Source organism: Calliphora vicina, chromosome 4, assembly GCF_958450345.1.
Source record: "Calliphora vicina chromosome 4, idCalVici1.1, whole genome shotgun sequence".
Lineage (NCBI taxonomy): Eukaryota > Metazoa > Arthropoda > Insecta > Diptera > Calliphoridae > Calliphora > Calliphora vicina.
This window is the reverse complement of record NC_088783.1, coordinates 16,042,854-16,070,458: the sequence shown is the minus strand read 5'-3', so window position 1 is coordinate 16,070,458 and position 27,605 is coordinate 16,042,854. Positions and strand designations below refer to the sequence as shown.

The 27,605-nt window shown below is 29.7% G+C and overlaps 1 protein-coding gene across 1 annotated transcript in view; it reads left to right on the top strand.

The window, feature by feature from the left end:
• AstA-R1 (allatostatin A receptor 1) overlaps window positions 1-27,605 on the top strand; it is a 121,352-nt gene that overhangs the window by 37,745 nt on the left and 56,002 nt on the right. The gene's annotated exons all lie outside the window — the stretch shown is intronic.

Here is a 27,605-nt window from a genome sequence, read left to right as displayed (position 1 = left end):
AAAGCTACAATAATATGGAAGAATGGAATAAAATACTTAAAGTAGAGTTGCCAAAAAGTTGTTCAACTGAAAATTCTCAAACAATACTTTAACAAAAATTAGAATTTCGAAATCAAATTCGAAGTTATGTTTGAAACATTTTTTAAAATGTTAAAATAATCTGATGATAATACAACATTGTGTTTAAAAATTCGAATTTAAATTCGAACTTATGTTCTAAAATTGTTTAAAGCTGTTAAAATAATCTCTAAATCAAAGGGATTTTTTAAAAGAAACATTTAGTTTTTTTTTTGGTGACAATTACTTACATTTTCCAATTTCGAACTTAAAAATTTGGAAAAAAAAATGTATTATTCATGAATTTTAAAGTTTTTTCAAAATATCAATATATTCAGTATCAGTATACACCGGTTTGCGTCGGTTTCGAAGTTGCGTCTTTTAAAATTTCTGTGATTTCAAATTTGCCTCGATTTTGTTCCAGTTTGCGTTGCATGGCTTCGAAGTGCTTCGATTTGCATCGTTTTTGTTTCAGTTTTCGTCGCGTGGCTTCGAAGTTGCGTCGTTAGTGCTTCGATTTGCTTCGTTAATATGAAAATATTTGTATTGAAAAATTTATTTTTTCAACAAAAATTATGAATACTAGGAACCAATTAAATAAAAATCAATACAAATGTATTGAAAATCGTGCTTCGTTTTGCATCGTTTCGGTTTGCATCGCGTTTCTCCAGGCCCTATTAGCGACGCAAACCGGGGTATTAGTGTACTAAAATACTACTTTTTTTGAAAAAAGTACTAAAATACTACTTTTTAAAAAAAAAGTACTAAAATACTACTTTTTTTAGAAAAAAGTACTAAAATACTACCTTTTTTGGAAAAAAGTACTAAAATACTACTTTTTTTAAAAAAAGTACTAAAATACTACTTTTTTAAAAAAGTATTAAAATACTGCATTTTTTAAAAAAGTACTGAAACTACTTTTTCTAAAACTAATACTATTTTTTCTAAAAAGTGCTTATACTATTTTTTCTTAAAAAGTACTAATACTATTTTTTTTAAAAAAAAGTACTAATACTACTTTTTTTAAAAAAATGTACTAAAATACTACTGTTTTTAAAAAAGTACTAAAATACTCCTTTTTTAAAAAAAGTACTAAAATATTAATTTTTTGAAATAAAAGTAATAAAATACTCCTTTTTTTAAAAAAGTACTGAAATACTACTTTTTTTAAAAAAAAAAGTACTTAAATACTACTTTTTTAAAAAACAGTACTAAAATACTACTTTTTTTAGAAAAAAGTACTAAAATACTACCTTTTTTTTAAAAAAAGTACTAAAATACTACTTTTTTTGAAAAAAGTACTAAAATATTACTTTTTTTGAAAAAAGTACTAAAATACTACTTTTTTTGAAAAAAGTACTAAATACTACTTTTTTAAAAAAAAAGTACTAAAATACTACTTTTTTAAAAAATGTACTAAAACTACTTTTTCTAAAACTAATACTACTTTTTCTAAAAAGTGCTAATACTATTTTTTCTTAAAAAGTACTAATACTACATTTTTTAAAAAAATTTACTAAAATACTACTGTTTTTAAAAAAGTACTGAAATACTTCTTTTTTTAAAAAAAGTACTAAAATATTACTTTTTTGAAATAAAAGTACTAAAATACTCCTTTTTTTTAAAAAAAAAAGTGCTAAAATACTACTTTTTTTAAAAAAAGTACTAAAATACTCCTTTTTTAAAAAAATACTAAAATACTCCTTTTTCAAAAAGTACTAAAATACTACTTTTTTTAAAAAAAGTACTAAAATACTCCTTTTTTAAAAAAAGTACTAAAATACTCCTTTTTTAAAAAAGTACTAAAATACTCCTTTTTTAAAAAAGTACTAAAATACTACTTTTTTAAAAAAGTATGTACTAATATACATACATACAATTTTTTTAAAAAAGTATGTACTAAAATACTACTTTCTTTAAAAGAAGTACTAAATCTACTTTCTCTAAAAAAAAAGTACTAAAATACTTTATTGAAAAAAGGATAGTTGATCAGCAATCATTTTCGAAATTAATATTAATTTTAAACAAAGTGCATTTCGAGTGGATTCTATATTGTCCAGTAAGTTAATTTATTAATTTTAATTTGAAATTTTATGCCTAGATAAGAATTTTATTTAATGTTGATGGCATTTTGAAATATATTTCAAATTGTAGTCTTTAATATTCTATCTTAAAGATATACTAAACAACAATTCTTTGAAATTGAAAATTATGTTTATAAAACTACGTCCTAATTATATGTAAATCTAAATGGATAATTGATTTTTAAATTTAACTAAGTATATAAAATATTTTGGGTGATACGTGTGGTATATGTTTAAAAAAAAAATTAAGTTAATACCAAATAAATCGCTTTAAAAATATAAATTTAAATTTCCTTTTAAAACAGCCCCAGCATAATTTATGCAGAAAACAAAATTTCCGCATATGGTTTTAAACTTCCGCAATAACAAATAAACCAAAAATGAAAACAATCGCAATAAATCGATATTTCAACAACAAGAAAATAGAGAAATTAGCTTAGAAACCAAAAAAATAAAAAAAAAACACAGAAAACTTGACAACCCTAAATTGTAAACCCAAAGATTTTTTTTAATGTCATTTTAGCAGCTTATTTTTATGCATGTCATTTTATACATTCCCAACCTTTTTCGGAAAAAAATCTTGAAAAAAAAAACAAAATAAAATGTTTGCGTGACAAGACCAGTTTGTTACAGATTTGTCACCCAAAAAAAAACCTCCTACTCTTAGCTCTTTCTACTGCCATAAGGAGGAGTATGTATAATAAATCATCAAACAGACATATGGAGCAGGTATTAGAGAGCAGATGCCAGTAAAGCTTTTTACTTTAGCAGGGGAAGGGAAGGGTGTTGTGAGGGATTTAAGGGGGTGCTGTTGTGAACCCAGGAAAAGTTATAACTCTAGAGCTCGTCTGTGACGAGAACTAAATTCCAAACTTGTAATAATAAAAGTTACAATAATCACAAAACAATTTTGAGGCAATGTTTTTCTACTACTGATGCTGCAGCAGCAGCAGTTACTTTTTTGGGTGATAAATACCCTGCTATGAATTAAAATCATCTGTTTTGCAAAAACGGAAGGAAGGAAGGATGTTGTTTCACTTGTTGTAGTAGTTTTTTTTTAGTTTTAAACAAGATGAATTTTTTAAAGCAGGAACTGTTGCGCAATCTGTACTAGTGACACGGATGCGATAAACGTGCACGCGTAACTAAAACTATGTACATACAGTTACTAACACTGGTTTGATTCTAACGACAAAACGTGATGATGAGTTTAAGCGTGTTAAAGATGATGATGACTATGATGAAAATGATGACTGTGGCAATGTTTCGCTAAGATTGTTTTTTTATGTATTTTTTTTATACTGCTGTAACAGTTATTGTTAAAACTCCATGATGAAGACAATTTCAAATGCCAAAAGTAGCTGTTTTTTTTTCATTTTTCGCTAGCAACAAAATATTGTTATAAAACTTGATTATTTTTGATATGAATACAAGAGCTATACACTGAGAGAAAAGTTAGCAAAAGATGAAATATATAAATTAAAAGTGCAATCGTTACAAAAATGAATATGTGGATAGAGGATCCAGCAATCTTTTTAAAAATTTTTGAAGACCCTTTCCTTCATAGAGTCGCAAAAGGGAATGATGCTCTTTTGTATGAAAGATTTTATAAATTGATATATTTTAAATCAGTTTGTTGTAGAGTTCTGCACTTTTTTTCTTTCCCTGTAATTTTTTTAAGTATGTGGATGTGAAGCCTCATGTGCCAAATAGATTAACTCTAAAACATTGTTTTTTTTATTTATTTTTATTTATGACTAGAAAATATCGCCATTTAGTAGTATTGAATTGCATTGTATACGATTTATATGAAAGACCGCTTTATATCGTCAACAAATTTATAAAAGAAACTTTTCATTCGTTTGTAATCTTGCAAGATTTTCGAGATACTTGTTTGAAAATGTCGTCAAATCAATGCGGCATTATCGCTCTTGTTATGCACAGTGGAACAGAATGAACATGTTTTGGAAATAAATCTGGCATTTCTAAACGGATGGTCTGATCGGGATAAAATTTGACATGGGCCAAGACAAGGAGTATTCGAGTTTTAGTTAGTAAAATGGATCCTAGAACATGTCCTACCCTTTGAAATTTGACCTATTTTTTTTATAAAAATTTCAACTTTGGGCCACATGTTCAAAAATCGCAAAGCTGGGATCTGAAAACGGAAAGCAGCTTTGGAAACCCTGATGTGTTCAATACTTATACCCAAAGTATTTTCACATCTCCGAAGGAAATGTGGACCCTATGGGCAAAATTGTAAAAATTTACATTTTTGGAATTGCGGGATTTCCTTTGATCTTTTGACAAGGTTTTTTAATACTTTGTTATTTAGAATGACAAATGTTAATTAATAATGATTTTATTACATATTAGACTAATACTATAACGTGGTTTTGTCGTCGGCTGGGGTAGATTTACAGATCCACAAACCTTAAGTGATAACACAATTGATTTGCCCTTTCTGGAGTCGATAATATCTTTCTTTATTGTTTAATATTTAATACAGTTAATATATAATAAATGTTTATATATAACGAATAATGAACAGCTTCGATAATACATTCGGGTGTTGTCGGATTTCTGGTGATGATTCTACGTTCGGATGTAGACGGTTCTGGTGATGTGTATTTCGGATTCTTCGGGATTTGAATAATCGTCGGCGGTACGATGTATTGATATGACTCACTAACTGGGCAGTTTGTCACAAGCGGTAACTACGGGTTTCTGGTGATGATTCTACTTGCGGATGTAGACGGTTCTGGTGATGTTTTCGTTGATATAGGATCGGGTGATAACTAAAACTATAATATTTTAGATACTTAGTCTATAATACACGTAAATGCACTTAACTAGGGGGGACTTTTAGCCAAAGCTCCTGTATTGAATAGTCGACCAAAGTCTCTGTATTGAACAGATGGCCGAAGCACCTGTATGGAACAGACGACCGAAGTCTCTGTATTGAACAGTTGGCCGAAGCCTCTGTACGGAACAGTCGACCGAAGTCTCTGTATTGAACAGTTGGCCGAAGCCTCTGTTTTGAACAGTGGGCCGAAGCCCCTGTATTGAACAGTCGACCGAAGTCTCTGTATTGAACAGTTGGCCGAAGCCTCTGTATGGAACAGTCGACCGAAGCCTCTGTATTGAACAGTTGGCCGAAGCCTCTGTATTGAACAGTGGGGCGAAGCCCCTGTATTGAACAGTCGACCGAAGTCGCTGGTAAAATGTATTATCGGTACTCGAACTATGTTCGTGTCCCGAAAAGCAAAAAATGGATTGACCGATTTATGTCAGTCTACTTTGATAAATTAATATCAAAGTGGTTGGCAAATTCTGTCTCGTATGAACCGCCCCTTCAGTGTGTAAACTTTCGTTACTTGTATAAACATTATTATAAACTAAATGAGAATTATTAGGAGGTAATTTAATTATTATGATTTAAATGGTTTTATTATTAAATTTATTACATATTTTATATTATGTACGGGTTTGCGTCGATAATAGGGCCTGGAGAAACACGATGCAAAACGAAGCACGTTTTACCATACATTTGTATTGATTTTCATTTAATTGGTTCCTAGATTCATAATTTTTTTTGAAAAAATTGATTTTTCAATACAAACATTTTCTTATTAATGGCGCAAATCGAAGTACTAACGACGCAATTTCGAAGCCACTCCACGAAAACTGAAACAAAAACGATGCAAATCGAAGCACTAACGACGCAACTTCGAAGCCATTCAACGCAAACTGGAAGAAAATCGACGCAACTTCGAAATCACAGACATTTTAAAAGACGCAACTTCGAAACCGACGCAGAACGAAGCGACGCAAACCGGGATATTAGTGTACATATTTATTGAGTTTCTAAAACTAAAATTTTTATACAAATTTTAAAAGGATGCAAATATTAGGAACAATTTGATCCAATTTTATTCCGAACAAATATTTTTTGGTTAGATAAGTTAATTTTTGGTCTTACAAAAAAAATTATAAGTCAATATCGCAATTAGATTCAAAAATATGCCACTTTAAAACTGCTCCTTCAAAAATATTGCAATTTTTGATAATAAAAAAACGAATGATTTTTTTCTGGCTGCCAAAAGGTTGCAGAGTTTAAGCAAAAAAAAAAAATATTTGGAAATACCACGAAACATCATGGTTCAAAACAGCAACAGCGTTTCACTTTACTTAGATTTTATTAAAACAAAAAAAAAAAACAAGTATTATTTCAGCTTCTTGTTTCCTCAAAACTTGCATAAATTCAAATGATGTTGTTCATCATCTGTTGTCTGTAACATTCTGCCCTAACTGATATTATAGTTGATGAAGCTGTTGCTGCTGCCTTGCCTGTGTTTGCTTGAGCCAAACGAACAAAAAATTTTATATTTTTTATAGAAATAGTTTCCTTTTTAACATTTATCCTGAAGTCAGTTGTTAAATTATATTTTACAAGAAACAAAATCATAATAATAACATAAATAAATGATAGAGAAAAACAACATCTATATGCTAGTTGTAAAATTAAAAAGAAAAATTCTAATAATAATAAAGTAGATTTTCTAAATAAGGAAAGTGTATCTTTATTTTGCAGTTTGGCAAAATATATAATGTTGATTTTTTTTTATAAAAGCCGGAGCTTTGGGCGAACTTTTTTGTAGCGACAACATTGTCGCCAATGTAATGTTAACGTCCAAATATTGAATATTGTCGCCCATAAGTTCGTTGGCAACAATATGGTGAAATTAATATTCTAAAAATAAAATGAAATAACGTTCTTTTTTCTATAGTTTTATGCAAAGCAAAACAAGTCGAGAGAGAAGGCGAGATTGTCGCTTGTGTTATCGCTAACGATAATAAAGTATGTATATTGTCGCCTATGTAACTGTCGTCTTATATAGCGTATTCGGCAAAAATATATAAACAAATTTGCCATTGTTACTTTGCCAACGAGATGATGAGAGATATTGACGCTTAGACGAATAATTTTCGCGACACTTGTACGAAAATATTTTCGAGGATTTTGCAATTGTTCAAATAGAGTCAAATTTATAATCGTCGCCTTATATGGGCGACAATATGGTGGAATTATTGGATGTATGACTTAAAAATAGGGATTAACAATAGATAGCGTTTCTTTTCAAAGCGATTTTTGTTTTTAATAACTTATATGCCATTTTGACGGGTACATATCTGTAATTTATTCTCACTTAGTTACACTGTGTTTATTTTTTTGAGTCATGGAAATAAAACCATATACGGACACTAATACTTGTTAAAAGACCAAAAAAATAAACACCCATGTCTCCCAGTTTTGCTCAAAGTCATGAACTTTGTTATGGGCCCCTAAGATTTGGGGCCTCGTTGTCATTTTAGCAAAAAAGTGATCCTTTTCTCAGGCTCATATCTTGCAAACAGTTCGGTAGTTACTCTCTGAGGCAAAAATTGTGAACAAATAAAATCAAAAAAACTTCCTCTTCAAGATCAAAATCGCAAAAAACTTTACAAAATTCGAAATAAATTTGTTTACAGCTGCCTAAAAGTATGCTCTAGTTTATAGTAATTTAATAGTTTATAGCTAAAAAACACTTAATTCCTTTAGTTTTTTCTTACTAACTTATATTGACCTACCTAAACGGTGTTAAGAATCAATCCTAGGAAGTTCATATGTTCTAGAAAGTTGTTTAATGAGATCTTAAGTACATTTTTGTAGTTGATTGTTTCCTTGAATTTTGAACGGTTTGCTACCTATGGACCTAAACAAGGGAACAAAATCGATTTTTTAAAAGTTTTTGGCGATTGATCTTGAAGATGTAGTTTTTTTTTCTTTATGACAAGATCTACAACTTTGCCTCAGAGAGTAAATCAAAATTCCGAACTGTTTGCAAGATATGAATCTGAGGTGCCAAAATGACACCGAGATCCCAAATCTTTGGAGGCCCATAAAAAAAGTGCATTACTACTGGAAGACACGTGTCTTTTTATACCCTTCACCTTCGTGTAATTTCCACAATATAATTTCCCGACCCTATAAAGTAAATATTGTTACGTTTTAACCTTTTCAAAACGTTTGGTTTATTTCCTTTAAATAAACCGGATACTTTTGTTCGAAAAGCGTCTCTAATAAACTCACTAACGACTGCAACATCTGCCACTATTTATAACACTGCACTCTAGATTGCTCTTTAACTGTCAAAGTTAGAATATTCTAGATCTTACTAATACATACGCCATCTGTGGTGTACTTTCTACAATGTTCTTTAACTGAATATTCGAATTCAAATATACGGTCACAGCAAACAGCGTTGCCAACTTACGAATGGTCAACTGAAAGCTTTTATTTAATGTTAATAATGCCCACAGATATGTTACAGTTTGCTATTACAGCACTGTTATTTTAAAGCATTATGCTACTTTTAAATCAGCCCTTAAAATCGTTATATTTGAATTCAAGTACAATTTCGTAACAATATATTCTAGATCCTTATAGATAGCGGAGTCGATTAAGCCATGTCCGTCCGTCAGAAATCAACTTTCCGAAGTCCCCAAATAACTTACATACACGATTCATACATCAGTATCTCCGGAATTCTTCCTGCTCGGTTGCTATTTAAAATCGAGAAAATCGGTCCACAAATGGCTGAGACCAGGACAACCTCGATTTTTGACCTATATCTGGATTACTAAGGCATTAATATAGACAATATGGATATCTAATGATGGATATTTCAAAGACCTTTCAAACGACGTTTACAATACCATAGTGAGTTGGACCAGCAATGGGTCAAAATCGGAAAAAATATTTTTTAACCAGATTTTTTTTTGCTAAAAATTAAAAAAAAAAATTTAAATTTAAAAAAAAACAATTCGAACATTTTTTTTCCAAAAAATGAAAAAAACACTTTGGACAAAAATACTTTCTTTACCTAAAAATATTTAAAATTTGTATTTTTGGTGAAGGGTATATAAGACTAGCCACAGCCGAATATAACCGGTTTTTTCATCTTTGTAAACTCCACCGGTTTAGGGTTTTTAAACTTTCAGTTTTTTGACAAATCGGTTTTTGTAAGACCGTTAACCGGTTTTAATGAAATATATTTTCTAAAGCTGATTTATTTTATAGAAAATTATAGCATTTGAAAATATTTCGTAAAAGATATGAAATAATTGCATAACGATAGAGCTTTAAAAATTCAAAAATGCTATAAAAAAATTTAATATAAACCGTTTAACCGGTTTTTTTTTGAAGACGAAAACCGAAACCGTTTAACTGGTTTTTTAAAAGACAATAACCAAAACCGGTTTTTTTAAAAACACGCTTTTTCGGTTAAACCGGTTTTGTGGACACTCTAATTTTAAGGTAACAATTTGGGACATTTTATTGTGACCTCTGTTTTAACCCCCTTTTTACAGCCAGTGTTTTCAATTTTGTAAAAATTTTTATTGTTGCAACACCCTCTTACATTTAATATTGTCGGTTATTGTTTTCTTTTTGTTGTTTTGATGTTGGCCTTTAACCGGAAATAGAAATCAAATCCGTTTTATCTGTTTTTGGCAAAGTTGATACAAACAAATATTAACGACAAAAATTCGTTACAATTTAACACACTGACGTGGCACAATACTGCTAGGAATAAAAGTGATATTACAAGAAGTTGAGAAAAACCATCTTTCGCAAAATGTTATTTGCACTTTGTCATCTTGTTTATTTTCAATTTACAAAAAACAAACAAATTTAGTTGCTTTATAAAGCTTTTGAAAGCAGTGAGCGGCATACATAGCAACCAGGCGCTAAATGCCAACAAAGTTTATAAAACTTTTCAAATGTGAAACAGAAAAATAAAGTGCTTAACTTGTTATTATAAACCACATTTCTAGTTCTCTTTATGCAGACCACTGTTTTCAAACCATGATGAAGCATAGTTTTGGCTTAGATTCATGTTATTTTTTCTTATTTTTTTTTACTCTGACCACAAACATTTCCTTTTTCTAAAAGCTGCTGCCTTTGCTGTTGCTGATGATTTTCCTGTATTTAGTTTGGAAAATTGCCAGAAACTAAAAAGTATTTGTTTAGAGGGAAAGTGTTTGTGCAAGTAACTAAGTAGACCCTTTTCTCTTTTTAACGAAATAAATATGACTATGAAAGAATTTGCTTAAAAATTTATTAAGTAGTAAAAAGAGAATAAAATAACCAAGTATTTAGGTAAGTCCTAGTAAAAGAATTTTAGTTATTTAAACATGTTACAAAGCAAATACGCCAGTGGTTAGTTAAACAAATAATGATGACAATGATGGTTATGATGATGACGGTTGGTTGGGTTTAAGGAAAATAAGGGAAAAAGGAATTTAAACATTTTGTAAGATTTACTTAAAAGGTTGACAGACAAACACAAGTGACTATTACTTGAGTTTAAGCGGTACAACTTAATGATTATTTGCAGCTGGCAGATTAAACGGGTTTAATGTTTTGGTTAGTAAAACCACGGTTTACGAAAACCTTATATTTAACCACCTTCTTACAAAATGATTGTTCCTCTTCCCAAATCTATTAGAAAATTGATTCTAAATTGATTTAAAGTGTTTACTTGTTCAAAAACTTTACTAATCTATAAACATCAAAAACATTTAAAGTGTCAACTTCAGAAATCACATTTAAAATTTTTATTTTTTTTCTTGTTAAAAACAACGTACTCTTAATTACAGTTGAACTTTTCATTCAGCCTTAGCTTATTCACAGATTCTTTAAATAGATAAAAATTAAATAATTTCCTTGATTTCCTCAATAACAAACGATTACAGTTCATTAACTCAGACTGCTGCTCTCAGGCTGCAAGATTCAAACTCAAACATAATTAACTATTAGTTAACGAACAAATCAAAATCACCAAGACATTATTCCCTTAAAACCGTAGAGAATTAAACAAAATAAAAAAAAAAAACAGAAAATCATAAAAAAAGAAACAATTTCCGTTTTGTTAACAACAACAGAAACCGAAAAAGTTTGTTTGAAATCCATGTTCGAATCTCGATGACAACAATTCCGGCTGAAATTTACGCCACATGAGTGGCACGTGCTAACGCTTAATTTCAGGGCAAAAGGAAAACGACATGTAGTTGTGACCACATACACTCACTTAGAAAAGATTTTCCTTTCTCTTCTCCTTTTTTTATTTGTTTGTGAAAAAGCGCGTGACTACTTAGGCTTCTTTTAAGTTTTGGGATAAAGGCGCAACGGAAATAAGTTTGTTGTAGAATTAGTTACAAATTTATGAGTTTATTATTGATATAAATATTATAAAGGATATTCGTTTGGGCAGCAAACTATTGATGTTAAGCAAATCTTTAGTATTTAAAGGATATTTATGATTTATTTTAATAAAATTACAAAACTACTTCTTCTAACAAGATTAAATTATTTGGAATGCTATATACGACTTTAACGAATCTTAAATTCTCTGCACCTTTAATAAGAGTTACATTCGCAATACACTTGTCTCAACAGTTATAGACATTAGCACCTACAAGAGACATCCTCAGCGACAGATGCAAGACAATTGATTCCAATATATTGTAGTCATCCAATATAGGGGCGACAATATTAACATTTGTTGTCGTTCGAACAAGATTCGCGAAAATCGTGAAAGACTACAAAGGCGAAAACGTTGCTTGATTTGCTCGTTGTTATAGTAAAAAAATTACAAGTCTCTTTTATATGTTATTTGATGGTATTAAAAATATTTATTCCATATATAAACGCCAACGATTATATAAGCGAAATACATAGGCGACAATATACTTCATTTCGACAATGGCGATCATTTTCATACCAATGACAAAATGATACAAAGTCGCTCATCTTGTCGTCACAATGATGAATTTCTTTTATTTATTTGTCGACGAAGTTATTAAATTGTAAACCATGCATTTCATATTGACGTCAACGATAGAAAAATATAGTACGGGAGTTAGTGTTTATAAACCGGTTAACCGAAACCTAAACTGGTGATTTACAAACAAACCTCTTTAGATTAATATTTTTAAGAATTACAATGATTCTAAATAGTAGAGGACGATGAGTTTATTGAAACACTTTTTTATTTTTGAAATCTAATAATAGAGTTTTATTAATTATTTGGTATGATTTATAATGATAAATAATCACAGCTTAGAAGAAGTGCGTTCCTTTTTGGGAATTGTAACATTTTCTGTTTCATATCAGAAAGTCGAGGTGATAATAAATTTTAAAATTATCAAATATTTAATTAAAAAATTGATTTACATTTTTTGGTGGAAATTTAATGAATAAACCAATAATTAAACCAAGTACATATGAGGGGCTTAGAGCACAAGGGATCAATTTTTTTCAAAGTTCTGAATTACCTAATAAGAAAACAACATAGACTCAATTTTTTTATTAACATTTTATTAAGAAAAGCTTTTATGGTTCTTTGTTACATTTTTTAGTCGTCATAATCAGATTCCATGACATCATCGGGGTCATCCTCACCTTGGCTTTCGATTCTTTCCGGAATTTATTTCATTCTATCGTGAGGAAGTGCTTTAAACCATTCATGGTAAATTGGTGGTATATAGCAAAGAAGATCCTGTAGGTTCTTGAATTTCTGGAATATTATTGTTTTGACGCTTTTTTTTGGAGGAAGTTGTGGTAGTAACTACACAACTCGGTCAACATTTCGAGCTTTCCGATTTTGTTTGGTGAAGTTTTCTTGCACATTCATAAGATCATCTTTGTATGAGATGATCAGATTCAGAAAATTCATCAATATTATATTCAGATTCACTTATTTTTAATGATTTTACGTACCATAAATAATAAAAAATCAACAATTATTAATATACTCGATTCCATTATTTTATGTTACTTTTTCTTTTTTGGAAAATAATTTACAAAGGTATTTGAAACAGTTGTTTTGATAATAAGTGATGGAATTAATCGCTAGATTTTCACTCATCTGAATTCACTAAATCAGTCCATGCGAAAAATTAATTTTAATATTGGCTTAGAGCACAAGGGGTTTAAGTGCTCATGTACCTCTTGTGCTCCAACCGAAACAGGTATTTTAATGACAAGTGCTAGAATTGGTCGCCATATCTCGCTAACGGATGAGAATCCCACATTCAACTCTTGTGCTATGAACTTGTCTGAACTTTACCTACTAACTCCATATGTTAACTCAATTAGCGAAAAAAGGCACTTGAACCCCTTGTGCTCTAAGCCCCTCATATGTATATTATATATTGTTACGAAATTGTACTTGAATTCAAATGTAACGTTTTTAACGGCTGATTTAAAAGTAGCATAATGCTTTCAAATAGCAGTGCTGTAATAGCAAACTGTAACATATCTGTGGGCATTATTAACATTGAATAAAAGCTTTCAGTTGACCATTGATCGTAAGTTGGCAACGCTGTTTGCTGCGACCGTATATTCGAATTCGAATATTCAGTTAAAGAACATTGTAGAAATAGAGCTTTCTAGATGGTAATGCAGTGTTATAAATAGTGGCAGAGGTTGCAGTCGTGAGTGAGTTTTATCAGAGACACTTTTCGAACAAACATCAACTGAGTGCTGTGTTTTTCAAGTGAATTCGTGTACATTATAAAGTGTGAATGTATCTCTGCGAATTTATAAACGTGTATAAAAAACTTTGATGACTATTTAATTCTGTTGTACATTTGAAATAAATAAAGAGTTGTTACAATTTTCAAACTACTAAACGGCTTTTATTTGCAATCAAAAGTATCCGGTTTATTTAACCTTCGCTTTACCAATACCCACCCTGGTGACCACATCGATTTTATTGGTTTAATATTTTTTTTAATTTTGTTTCGATTTAAATGAAATTTGTACTCACTGAACAAATTCTAGAGTTCTATAGAATTTAATAGAACCATTTTAAAATTTTTATAAGGTTTTTTCAATTTTTTAAAATTTTGTTCGTCGCATATATTTATAGAAGTGTAGTGTCACCCGGGTGGGTATTGGTAAACCATGTACATAAAAAACCTTTGGTAAAGCGAAGGTTAAAGAAAATAAACCAGCGTTTTAGAAAGGTTAAAACGTAACAATATGTATTTAGTAACATATTTATACTCAATTCCATTTGACTGAGATAATAATTTTGAAATTTTTACAAAATAAAATGGACTTTTGTATATTAATAGTTATTTAATATTAACCATTCCTGACTACTAAAAACTACAAATTATAAAGCTGTGTATACTTTATAGGACATTTTATGTTTGCTACACATATGTGACGGTTAACCGGTTTATCCGGTTTTTTAAAAAGTCGGTTAACCGAAAAACCGGTTTTTTAAAAAAAGGTAAATTTCCGGTTAACCGCCGGTTTTTTATAAACATTAACAGGAGTACAATAGCGATAACGTTTCGTCATATTTTTTTTTTTATTTTTTATTTTTAGTTTATCTTTAGTTATACAACTTTAAAAAAAAATTTGAATAATTTTTTTTGTAAAAAGTAGTATTTTATTACTTTTTTCATAAAAATTAGTATTTATAATTTTAGTACTTTTTACAAAAAAAAAGTAGTATTTCAGTACACTTTGTTTTAAAATATAGTATTTTAGTAATTTTTTTTTAAAAAAAGTTGTATTTAATAACTTAAAAATCAATTGTTGTTACTTTTCTTTGGAAAAAGTAGTGTTTTAGTACTAATTATAGACCGATCGTAACAAAATTTGGTGACATGAATTTAGTATATATAAAACTTATTTGGAGCCAAATTTGTGGAGATACATTTATAAATTAAATATTTATGACCGATAAAGTCCAATTTCGGGAGGACATTTGTATGGGGGCTAGGTGAAATAATGGACCGATTTCAGCCAGTTTCAATAGGCTTGGTCCTTGGGCCGAAAAAATAATATCTACCAAATTTTATCGAAATATCTTCAAAATTGTACTTTGCGCACAAGGTTTACATGGACAGACAACCAGCCAGCCAGACGGACGGACATTGTTTAATCTACTCAGAAAGTGATTCTAAGTCGATTGGTATACTTTAATGTGGATGTTAGACCAATATTTTTGGGCGTTACAATCATCTGCACAAACGCACACTATGGTGGTGTAGGGTATAAAAATATAAAAATACAATAAATGAGAAACATATTTCATGTAGTTTGTGATTAAATTGGAATTAAATTTCTAAGTTTTACACATGTAAACTCAATCAGCTTAAGTTGATGTTATTATTATTTAAAAATATCTTAAGCATTTAGACAACATTTATTATTAAAAATTAATTTAACAAAATACTGGCTTAAAATGTTCTAACAAAATAAATAAAAAAAATAACAATTTAATCCCTATTTATTTACCAGTTTTTAAATTTCTTATAATTTTTCTGCTTTTCCTCCAACAATATTTCACTAAAAATCTAACTAAAAGGAAATCATAAAAAAATGTACACCACTTACGCTCTATTTATTTTGGTCTGCAGCTACTGCAAGAAATTGTCTAATGCCAAGACAACCTAATCCGTCTTAGTAAAAATCAGTAACACAAGTCCTGCAGTAACACAAAGAGTGAGAATAAAATTTAAAAATAAATAAAATTTGAGAAGAAAAAAATTGTTTAAATATAATCAAATTCCAATAAAATAACATCAAATTAAGTAAAATAAATCAAGGCTAAATAAATAATATATTGATATTTCTTTGAGCAGCTTAAGTTAAGCATTAACTTATTTTCCCTTAAGTCTCCATAAATAACCAGAGTTGTTGAGCAAAAACAATATATTGGAGGGACATTGGCGAAATGTTTTAAGTTGTCTTATGAAGTTTAATTGAGGCTTAAGTTCGTAAGGTTTCGTGGTTTGGCAATCAAACAAATTCACCTAAATTCGTCATAGTACTAAGCAGTTTGGTATTGTAAATGAATAAAATGGATTCAATAGAAGCAAAGTTATAAAGAAAAAAAGCAAGCTCAAAAATAATTAAATATTTTTTTAATTTAAAAACATTTTCAATTTCATTTAAGTTCCCAATGTTCGGGGTTTGTTAAGCAATTTGCTTTTTTGCTTAAAATGTTCAGTATTTAGTTTTTGAGAAAAGAACTTGAAAAAACAATTCCAATTTCAGAACCAGCTTAATATATATTAGAATTCTTTTAAAATAGTTTGTGTGTGTAAAACACTCTCACTTCCAAAATACTAAAGCGAAATGAAGCAAATTCACCCAAGTTGTTTATCATAGTCCTAAGCAGTATGGTATTAAAAATTAACAAAATAGATATAGTAGAACCAAAGTTATAAAGAAAAATATAGAGCAATTTTTAAATTTCAAAGCATTTCCAACATTTCTACTATTGGTTTACTTGTTGTACAACTAGAAAAACAGGCATTTTGTCTGTGTATAACTAACTATACTGAGCTTGTCAAAAACAGCTGACCACAATACCAAGTCAAACGTATATATCAAGGTGGATTCACTATAAGATAGTGTCGATCGCACAGTTGATTATTATTTTTTTTTTCACTTCTTGAGAGGCTCGAGCTGTCATATTCGCTCAGTACGTAAACACAAAGGGTCAAAAAACGATCACCTGATCTGCACTGTACAATGCAAGGCTTTATTAATGGACCTTGCATTGTACAGTAAGTAGCCAGCAATGTTGAAATGAATGCAATTTGTTTAATTCCCTTAAAGTAAAAGCATTTAAGTTTCTTATACAACACTTTAACTTATTTTAAGTTTATCTTTATGCTATTTACCTTGTTTCACCATTAATTTTATTTGTTTCGTTTTGAAGGATGGTTTAAATGTTTGAAAAACTGTCAGTGTCCTCTTAAAATGTTGTCATAAAAATAAACTCAAACCATTCAACAAATAAACCAAAGCCAACAAAGCTATTTCATGAAAACAAAAAATCAAGTAAGAAGGTATGCTGGGTCAAACCTGACTATATAATACCCTATAATGAGTAAATGAGCAAAAATATTTTTCTTTTAAAATTTCAATAATTCTACTTTCGGAAGTGAACCGATTGCCATGAGTTAGTAGGCCATGTGATTTATTTCTATATGAAACTAGTTTTTCTTAAATTATTGAGACTTAAAAATTTTGATTTTTTTAAATTTTTAGCTTTTATTTTAAAACATTTGTACAATATAAATTTCCTAGCCAAAAGAACTGCTCATCTTTTGAGGACAAAAAGGAATCAAGCCAATTTCGTATACTCTGTTTTAAAGTGAAGCGTATCCCAGAGAGTGCGTTCTCGATCGAAACAAATAGTAGTGGAAGGGGGCACGGTTGAGACTATAATGTGGGTGAGGCAAAACTTACCAACCACTTCATTCTAAATACATTTTAACTGGTAATACAAAATGTGGCTGAGCTTTGTCATGATGGAATATTACGGTTTCATGTCTGGCCGCATATTCTGGGCGTTTTTGTGCAAATTCTCGTCAAACGATTCAGTACAGGTTCCCTCTGATGGTCTGGTCAGCAGCTCATAATAGATAGAACCCTTTAGCTCTCACCAAAGACAGATAGTTATCTTAGCGCTATGGATATGTGGATTCATTGAGGATTCAGCTGGTTGTCCAGGCTTCACATATTCATCTCTTACGCATCGGGTTTTCGTAATGGATGCATTTTTTACCGCGTTCAAGCAGCATTTCAGCTATACAAAATCGTCTTTCAAGGTCTAGTTTTAAATAGCCATCATAAAAAACCCCATTTGAAGAGTTTTATTTTTCTCGTCATAAAATATTTTTTTTCTATTTTTTCCGGTATCTTTATACCCTCCACCACCACAAGTGGTGAATGAGGATATATATAAGTTTGTCATTCCGTGTGTAACATTGAGAAATATTCATGTGAGACCCAACAAAGTATATATTTTCTTGATCCTTATGAAATTCTAAGTCGATTGAGCCATGTCCGTCTGTCTGTCCGTCTGTGTGTCTGTGTAAAACACGCTCACGTCCAAAATATGCAAACAAAATTGGTAGACTTGCAAAAAATATGTTTATTGTTGTCCTAAGCAGTTTGGTATTGAAAATCAGCAAAATCGGTTAAGTAGAACCAGAGCTATGAACCAAAATGTGAGACAACCTAAAAAAAATTTACAATTTTCACATATTTTTGGTTATTTGTGTAAATATATTGCAGATAATACCATAAAACTTTACACACGTTATTTTTATAATAAAATGACTAACTCTAGTGAAAATGATAAGAATCGGTTCATGATTTCTCATAGCCCTCATACAAATTTCTTCCCGAAATATGGTTCTATGGCCTATAAATGCCTTCAGAATTGCTGTAGCCATACAAAATTCAGCAACAATAAGTTTTGTGCTAAATGAAATCACAACACTAAATTTTTTGTGGATCGGCCCATATTTGACCATAGCCCCCATATATATATAAAAGAGTAACGTTACTGACTGACTGACTGACTGAATGACTGACTGATTCATCATTCCACAGCCCAAACGACTGAAGCTAGAAATTTGAAATTTTAACTGTGGGTTCCTCCCCCCCCCAAAACGATCCACTAAGAAGGGATTTTTGGAAATTCGAACGTTTAGGGGGTAAAAAAGGGTAAAAACGGGTAAATCCGGTAATCTTATATCTTCAAAACTAATAAAGATACACAAAAACCTGAAATTGCATGTTACTCCATTTAAAAAACATGGTGACAGGTGTTTCGTACTTTTTCGAAATTCGAACCTTTTAGGGGAGAAAACGGGTAAAAACTGTATTTTGGTACTCTTTTAAACCAATAAACATAGAAACAAAATTTAAATCGTATTCTTTACTTATCAAAAAATAAAAAATATAAGTTTGGTACTTTTTGGAAATTCGAACCCTTAAGGGATAAAAATTGTGTTTATTTTTGGTACTTTTTCATAAAATATGTTTTTCTATAATTTGACATAGACATACGAATATTTTACTATGAGCTCCTACCACGATACAGAAAATTATTTTAATAATATTTTTCCACCGCAATGGGTATAAAAAAAGGTACCAAAAATGGGATAAAATCGGGATAATACATTTTATTGCAAATTATTAAGCCGATTTTGATAATTTTTTTAACGTTGGTTCCTGGATTCATACAAAAATTAACTAACAGGTTGTTATTTGGAACTTGAGTGCCATGGTGTATTTTAGGCCAAATCCGGGTAAACAGTTTGGTACTTTTTTTAAAACATATTTATTATTGGGCACATTAACACAGATTTTAATCGATTGAGACATGTCTGTAGCATAAACAACTTTTGCAAAATGAAATATTTTTAAATTTCAAACTTGAGGGGTGTTCAACGAGGAAAAGGGAAATTGGTACTTTTCTCCTAATGGTACCTTTTTAATATTTTAAATTAATTCAGTTATCGACATTAAAGTTGGATGATATGTATCTGAGTGAAGTTAGTATTAGAAATAAGGGATTATATTTAGGTACCAAAATGTGAGAACTGAACTATAGGTACTTTTTCATTCTTTTAATGGTACTTTTTGAATTTTATATTACAAGGGACTTAGAAACATGAAATTAAGCATATATGGTCCTAAGTGAGTGAGAATTCTAGGGAAAGACTTTTTGGTACTTTTTGTAATTTCTTCACCAATGAAACTAGAAACATGAAATAAAGCTTACATGGGCCCGAGTGGGTGGGAATCCACTAGTGGCTGCTTTTTGGTACTTTTTCTATATTCTAATGGTACTTTTTGAATTTTCTATAATAATGGATATGAAATTAATAATGGATATGAAATTAAGCGTATATGGTCCTAAGTGAGTGAAAATTCAAGGGGATACTTCATGATACTTTTTCATTAATCTAATGGTACTTTTTTGAAATTTCTATAACAATGGACTTAGAAACATAAAATTAAACATATATGGTCCTAAGTGAGTTAGGATTCTAGGGGTAGACTTTTTGGTACTATTTCTTTATTCGAATGGTACTTTTAGTAATTTCTTCACCAATGAATTTGGAAACATGAAGTAAAGATTATATGGACCCGAGTGAGCGGAAGACTTAATAGTACTATTTATTTCTTTTAATTGGGGTGGCGAAGCGCACCGGGTCAGCTAGTATCTTATAAATATCGCTATTATGTTGAAATTCGTCATAAATAATCCCCATAAATACCAAAATCGCTATATACAATTCTATGATGATGGGCCTATAATTGGTTATAGCTCCAATATATATCATTCTAACTTGTTCTTTATTGAGTTTATCCGATGTAATGTTTGTAGAAATTTATTTGTTTAACCCCCATTAACACGAAGCCTGGTTATACCTTAACTAATAGTTATACTGTCGGTTAAAATTATTTTTGTATGAAAACTGTCAGTATAACTATTTGTTAATACATAACCAGCCTTCGTGTTACTGGGGGTAAGAAAACAAATATCAACAAATTAGTAACAGGAATTTGTTTTAATGACAATTTATTCAATTGAAATGCAAGGTGCTTTACAAATTGTAATGATCTGACCAGCGGCAAGCTTTAGTTGTCAATTTACATAAAATGAGTTTTATTTTCTGATGGGAAAAAATAAAACTCCTCAAATGAGTTTTTTTTCTGACGGGAAAAAATAAAACTCCTCAAATGAGTTTTATTTTCTGACGGGAAAAAATAAAACTCCTCAAATGAGTTTTTTTTCTGACGGAAAAAATAAAACTCCTCAAATGAGTTTTATTTTCTGATGGGAAAAAATAAAACTCCTCAAATGAGTTTTTTCTATGAAGGCTATTTAAAACTCTTTTTTATGAGTTTCATGCTTACTTTTATTTTTATGTTGAATAATAACTGTTTCAGATGGATTTTTATTTTTAAAGTCTCAAAATAACTGTTAAATATAAAATAACCAACCAGATTGTCGGACCTTTTCCCCACTATGGTGCAGTAGGGTATAATAAAGCAATAAAATAAAAAAAAATTCTTCGTTAGCTTTACATTAATCGCTGTTTAGATACATAAGGACAAAAATAAAAATCCAAAGCCACCACAAAATAAAAAAAAGTTTCAAATTGTTATTTTGGCCTCAAGCTGAAAATGATCTATATCATTTTTATCCCCTTTACAACTAAATATTTGTAGTTTTTCCTCATTTTTTTTTTTGTAGATTCTTAAATAACTTTTGGTATTTAATGTTTTTTAAACCCTTTGCCTTGTATTATCATCATCATATATTATTTTTTTTGTTTAATAGCCTTAGGGTTAGAGGTAAAAATTACTAACAATATTTGTTAAATACCTAAATTAACCATAAATAAAAAAGTTATATAAACTTTTCTATTGTTAAATTTAGAAACATGTTGTTTGTTTATATCTTAGACATTAGTAATGTGAAAACTTACAAGTATGATAAGCTAGAGAGAAAAAAAAACATTATCTTCATCAGTTTCAGCTTCATTTTCATTTTCATCTTTAATGTGTTTATTTAAAAGAACCTTTTTTAACCCAAAATAGTTTCTTTGTTTGTTGGAAAAGAATTTTTGCCCTAAAGTTAATGTTTTTTTTAACAATTTAAGGGTTGTTTATAAATTATTTTTTAAAAGTGTTTAAAAGAATGAGAAATTGTTACTAAAATAGTTGGTATTTAAAATAACATTTCACTTAAAAGATTTAAAAGAAAAAAAATTTTCTGAAAAAGTAGGTACTCACAGAGAAAAACAAGTAAGAAAGTATATAATACCCTACACTAAGTAAAAGAGCAAAAACATTTTTCTTTTAAAATTTCAATAAATTATATTTTTGAGTGATTTTCGGAAGTGGGCCTTATATGGGGGCTATGACCAATTATGGACCGATCACCATGAAATTAGGTCGTGTGATTTATGTCTATATGAAAGTTTACTATGTTAAATTTTGTGAGTATACCAATATTTTTAAGCGATTTATGCACGTTAAAGTGATTTTCGGAAGCGGGTCTATATGGGAGCTATGACTAATTATGAACCGATCGTAACAAAAATTTGGTGACATGAATTTTGTATATATAAAAGATATTTGGAGCGAATTTTGTGTAGATACCTATAAAAATTAAACATTTATGACCGATAAAGTCCAACTACGGGTGGAAATTTGTATGGGGGCTAGGTGAAATAATGGACCGATTTCAGCCAGTTTCAATAGGCTTGGTCCTTTTATCGAAATATCTTCAAAATTGCGACCTGTACTCTGCGCACAAGTTTTACATGGACAGCCAGCCAGACGGACGGATGGATGGATGGACGGTCATCGCACAGTGGTATGAGAATAAAAAAAGAGGGAAATAAATCTGCAACTTCTAAACCCTTACGCCGATTTAAATGAAATTTCACATGCGCAAAGAGGAAGTGTAGTCGAGTTTAAGTTTTGAATTTGGACCTCATGACCCCACCAGGAGCGGGACCAGGGGTTCCCAAAGTAGGACACCTCGGGTATGTTCAATTTTTAAAATGATCCTATTTCTTCGTTTGTGTTCCGATTTAAACAAAATTACACATACATTTTTCTTTTATAGGATTAACAATAGATCTATATATCAAATAAAGAAAGAAGTGTTTAAAAATCATGACTGAGTCCAAAGTTACATGCATTTGAATATAAAGAAATTAAAAAAGGCGATTTTTCGCAATTTTTTTGGGAAAAAAGTACTTTTATTCTTTTTAAGTTATCTAAAAATTTTCTAAGAGGATGTATAATAAATTTGTACTTTTTGGAAAGCTAACTTTACGCCAAATAATTTAAATGAAAAAAACATTTATAATTTTTGATACCGACGGGATCAGGTCCATTCAAAAAATGCCTATTTTTTATGTAAAATTCAACTTTAGGTCAAAAATTCTCAAATCGCATACTCGATATCAAAATATAGTAATCTATTTTAGATGGCCCAATAAGTTCTTAATTATTTTGTAAAGGGTTCCGATAACCCCGCCCCTATTATGGATATTATAGCCAAAAAACGAAAAAATCCCATTTTTGGGATTTTTCAAGATTTTTTTGGGAATTGCGGGATACTTGATTACAAATTACAAAATTTGTTTTTATTTTTCCATTTTAAATAGAAAATTCTACATAACTGTGAAATTTCATTAAAAAATATTCATAAATAAAAATTTATTTCAATTTGAAAAATTTGTATCTATGCAAAATTCAATAAAAAGCATTTTTTGTCATATTTTTCAAAAAAGTATTCCATGATTTTTTTAATTTTCAAAAGTTATATACATTTTTGAAAAGTAGACAAAATCCTCTATCCATTGATATATAACATGTCTACCTTATGTTTTTTACGTGTCAAATAATTTAGGGAAAACTTAACAACTCGCTGAGAATTTACCTTTGCTCATACCACTGTGCATCGTTTAATCGACTCAGAAAGTGATTCTAAGTCGATCGGTATACTTTAAGGTGGGTGTTAGACTAATATTTTTGGGCGTTACAAACATCTGCACAAACACATAATACCCTCCCCACTATGGTGGTGTAGGGTATAAATATAGTTGTACATGTTTACCATAACCATTTTTACAAGTTTTTTAAACAATATTATAGTCACTGTAATAATGTCTTCACATGGATGTAGCTATCATACATATTGTTACGTTTTTACCTTTTAAAAACGGTGGTTTATTTCCTTTAAATAAACCAGATACTTTTGATTGCAAATAAAAGCAGTTTAGTAGTTTAAAATTTGTAACAACTCTTTATGTATTTAAATATACACAACAAAAGTTTAAATAGTCACACACGTTTTTAATGAACACACTTAAATTACACTTTATAATGTACAAGACAGTTGATGTTAATTCTAACAGCGGCTATGTTAAACTCACTCACTACTGCAACCGCAGCCACTATTTATAGACAGCTCCATCTTCATTCGAGTAACCTCGATTGTTCTTAACGGACAAAACTAGTACATTCGAATTGTAGAGCTTTCAATGTTAATGTTAGCAGCTTAAACATTTAGTGTTGCCATACTTACAAACAATGCTAATAACTGCATGCTATCAACATTGTTGACAACTAGAAGCTTCTACTAATAGATATGTTTATAAACATGATGATTAAATTTGCAGGCAGTCGTTACAGATCGTTAAATTCAAATCGCTATTGCAAATTCGTAACAATATAAAATACTCTACGATATTTTCAAGCAGGTGTCCCGAAAATTATATTTACACAACTTTAGCCCTTTGCAGTACAAGGACAAAAGAAACTTGAAAATATTTATGTTTTCTTAGGACACTAGTAAAAGGAATATAAAAAGATACTTAAATACTTTTACAAAACATTCCTCTTAAACGAAAAACTTCTAAAGTTCAAAAGTATTTTTCTGCTTAATGTCTGTCTACGTACATCCAGAGCTCTTTATTGTTCAACTTTCAATTGAATTCAATATTTGAATGAGCCCCCTGCCGCCCTCTTAGCAAAAGGAAAGATAAAGTGAAAAGAAAAGAAAAGTGAATTGGAATTGGAAAACATTAAACGACTTTTATTGACTGACAAAGCAAAAGAAAATTGAAATATTCAGTTGCTTGTCAGAGGTCATCAACGTTCAAAGTGGAGGCGTTAAAGCAATAATGAAAAGAAAAATAAAAATTACATAGAAAATGTGTAGAAGATGACAAGAAATAGCAAATTGTAAAATGATTTTCAGACTCATAGCAGCAGCAGCAAACAAACAATAACATCCGTTTAGGATTGCTTATTGTTTGTCATTTTACTTTTCAATATTATTATTGTTGCTGCTGCACAATTTCAGCCACAATTTACATCCTGTCAAATTTCCTGCCAACATGGATTATGTTGTATTTTATTTTCATTTTATGTATTTTTTTTCTCGATTTTTAAATTTCTGTTTATTTTAATTACTTGTATTAAGTTAAAGTAACTATTTACTTTTTATTTTGGTTTGTATTTCTGTTGTTTTCATTATTTGTTTGCCTCTTTACCTCTCTCGCAACTAAAGGCAATATTTATCACTTGACAAGTGTCAAAGATTTTTCCAATTCATTTATTATTTTTCGCGTTTTAAATGTCAAAAAACGTAACAATTTATTTACATTTGGCCTCCAGAGAGTACGTGACACACGTCTGTCTTTTAGTTGTTTGAATACAGATGATTATTGCAGGGAAAATTTAATTTTTTGTTTAACAATTTATTGTTATTTAAATGAACAAAATAGTCTTGGCTTCTTTTTATAGCCTTCACCATTAGTGGCAAGGGTATATATATTATATAAGTTTGTCATTACTACATTTTTCATTAGTGACCCCACAAAGTATATGTATTCTTTAACGGTTTCGAAGCCCCCACATATCTTACAGACATTATATATACATCAATACATCGAACCCTTAGCGCCAAATTATCGTAAGCGACATTTTTAATTTTTTTTATTGCAGAAATTAAAATTTGATGGACCGACTGATGTTTTAGCGTTCTCAGAATATCAAAATTGTTAATCTTCAAAAATATAGGGTGTAAGATTTTATCGTAAGTCAATGTTTATATTGTTACGAAATTGTACTTGAATTCAAATGTAACGAAAAGTAGCATAATGCTTTCAAAAAGCAGTGATGTAATAGCAAACTTTAACATATCTGTGGGCATTATTAACATTGAATAAAAACTTTCAGTTGACCATTGATCGTAAGTTGGCAACGCTGTTTGCTGCGACCGTATATTCGAATTCGAATATTCAGTTAAAGAACATTGTAGAACGTACACAACAGATGGCGTATGTATTAGAAAGCTCTAGACAGTTAAAGAACAATCTAGAATGCAGATGGCAGTGTTATAAATAGTGGCAGAGGTTGCAGTCGTTAGTCAGTTTATCAGAGACGCTATTCGAATAAACATTAACTGAGTGCCTTAAAGTGTGCTGTATTTTTCAAGTGAATTCGTGTACATTATAAAAAAAACATTGAGTGACTATTTAATTCTGTGGTTGTTGTACATTTTAAATAAATAAAGAGTTGTTACAATTTTCAAACTACTAAACGGCTTTTATTTGCAATCAAAAGTATCCGGTTTATTTAAAGGAAATAAACCAGCGTTTTGAAAAGGTTAAAACGTAACAATATTTTACAGTATAGAAAAAAAGAGGAAAATAAATCTGTAACTTCTAAATGGTTAGATTGGTTTGAATGAAATTTCCCATGCGCAAAGAAGAAGTGTTGTCGAGTTAAAGTTTTGAACGTGGACCTCATGTGTCCAATAGGGGCGCGACCAAGGGCCCTCAAAGTAGGACATCTCGGGTATGTTAAATTTTTAAAACGATATTATTTCTTGGTTTGAGTTCCGATTTAAAAAAAAAATACACTTATAGAATCTTCTTATTGAGCACTACAAAAAACCTCGCCGTAGCTATCAATTATCTCTTACGGCTTAGGAAATTAAATTTTCAACATTTTTATACACCCTACTCCAGTTTTTTGATAACAACGTATCCAAATATTTCCCGATTTTCTCCAGTTTTCCTTTATTTTACTAACAACACATATATGTGTCAAATAGAAGATAAATTGTTTAAAAATAATGACTAAGTCCAAAGTTATATGCATTTGAATTTAAAAAATTTTAAAAAGGCGATTTTTCGCTCATTTTTTGGGAAAAAAGAACTTTTTTTCTTTTTAAGTTATCGCAAAAAATTTCTAAGATGATGTATAAGGAATTTCTACTTTCTGAAAGCTAAGTTTTCATAAAATATTTTAAAGGAAAACAAATTTCAAAATTGTTGTTACCGAGGGGAATAGGTCCTTTCAAAAAACACCTATTTTTTATGTAAAATTAAACTTTAGAGCAAAAATTCTCAAATCGCATGTTCGATATCAAAATATAGTAACCGATTTTAGGTGGCTCAATATGTTTGTAATTATTTTGTAAAGGGTCCCGATAACCCCCACTCTGGTATGGATATTATAGCCAAAAAACTAAAAATTCCCATTTTTGGAATTTTTCAACACTTTTTTGGGAAATGCGGGATTGCTGATAATAAATTTCAAAATTCGTTTTTATTTTTCCATTTTAAATAGAAAAACCTACATACTGTGAAATTTCATTAAAAACTATTTATAAATAAAAATTTAATTTCAATTCGAAAAAATTTTATCTATGCAAAAATTCAATATAAAATTTTTTTTTTTATATTTTTCAATAAAGTATTCCATGAATTTTTAATTGTCAAAAGTTATAAATATTTTTAAAAAAAAGAGACAAATAGCTTGAACGAAATTATATTATATCGCATCATAACATTTTTAAGTCTATTGGTCAATTCACAAGGTCTCTTATCAGTCATATTGTCTTAATATATCTCGACTCGGCAGCTCGGCTTAACCGACACTTAGGCATTCGGCGAAAGTCTCTACTGGTTGGTTACGATTACACAATAAACATAGCATACAGAGTACTATTATTTTAGGACACCTTTTACTTGAAAAACAATAAA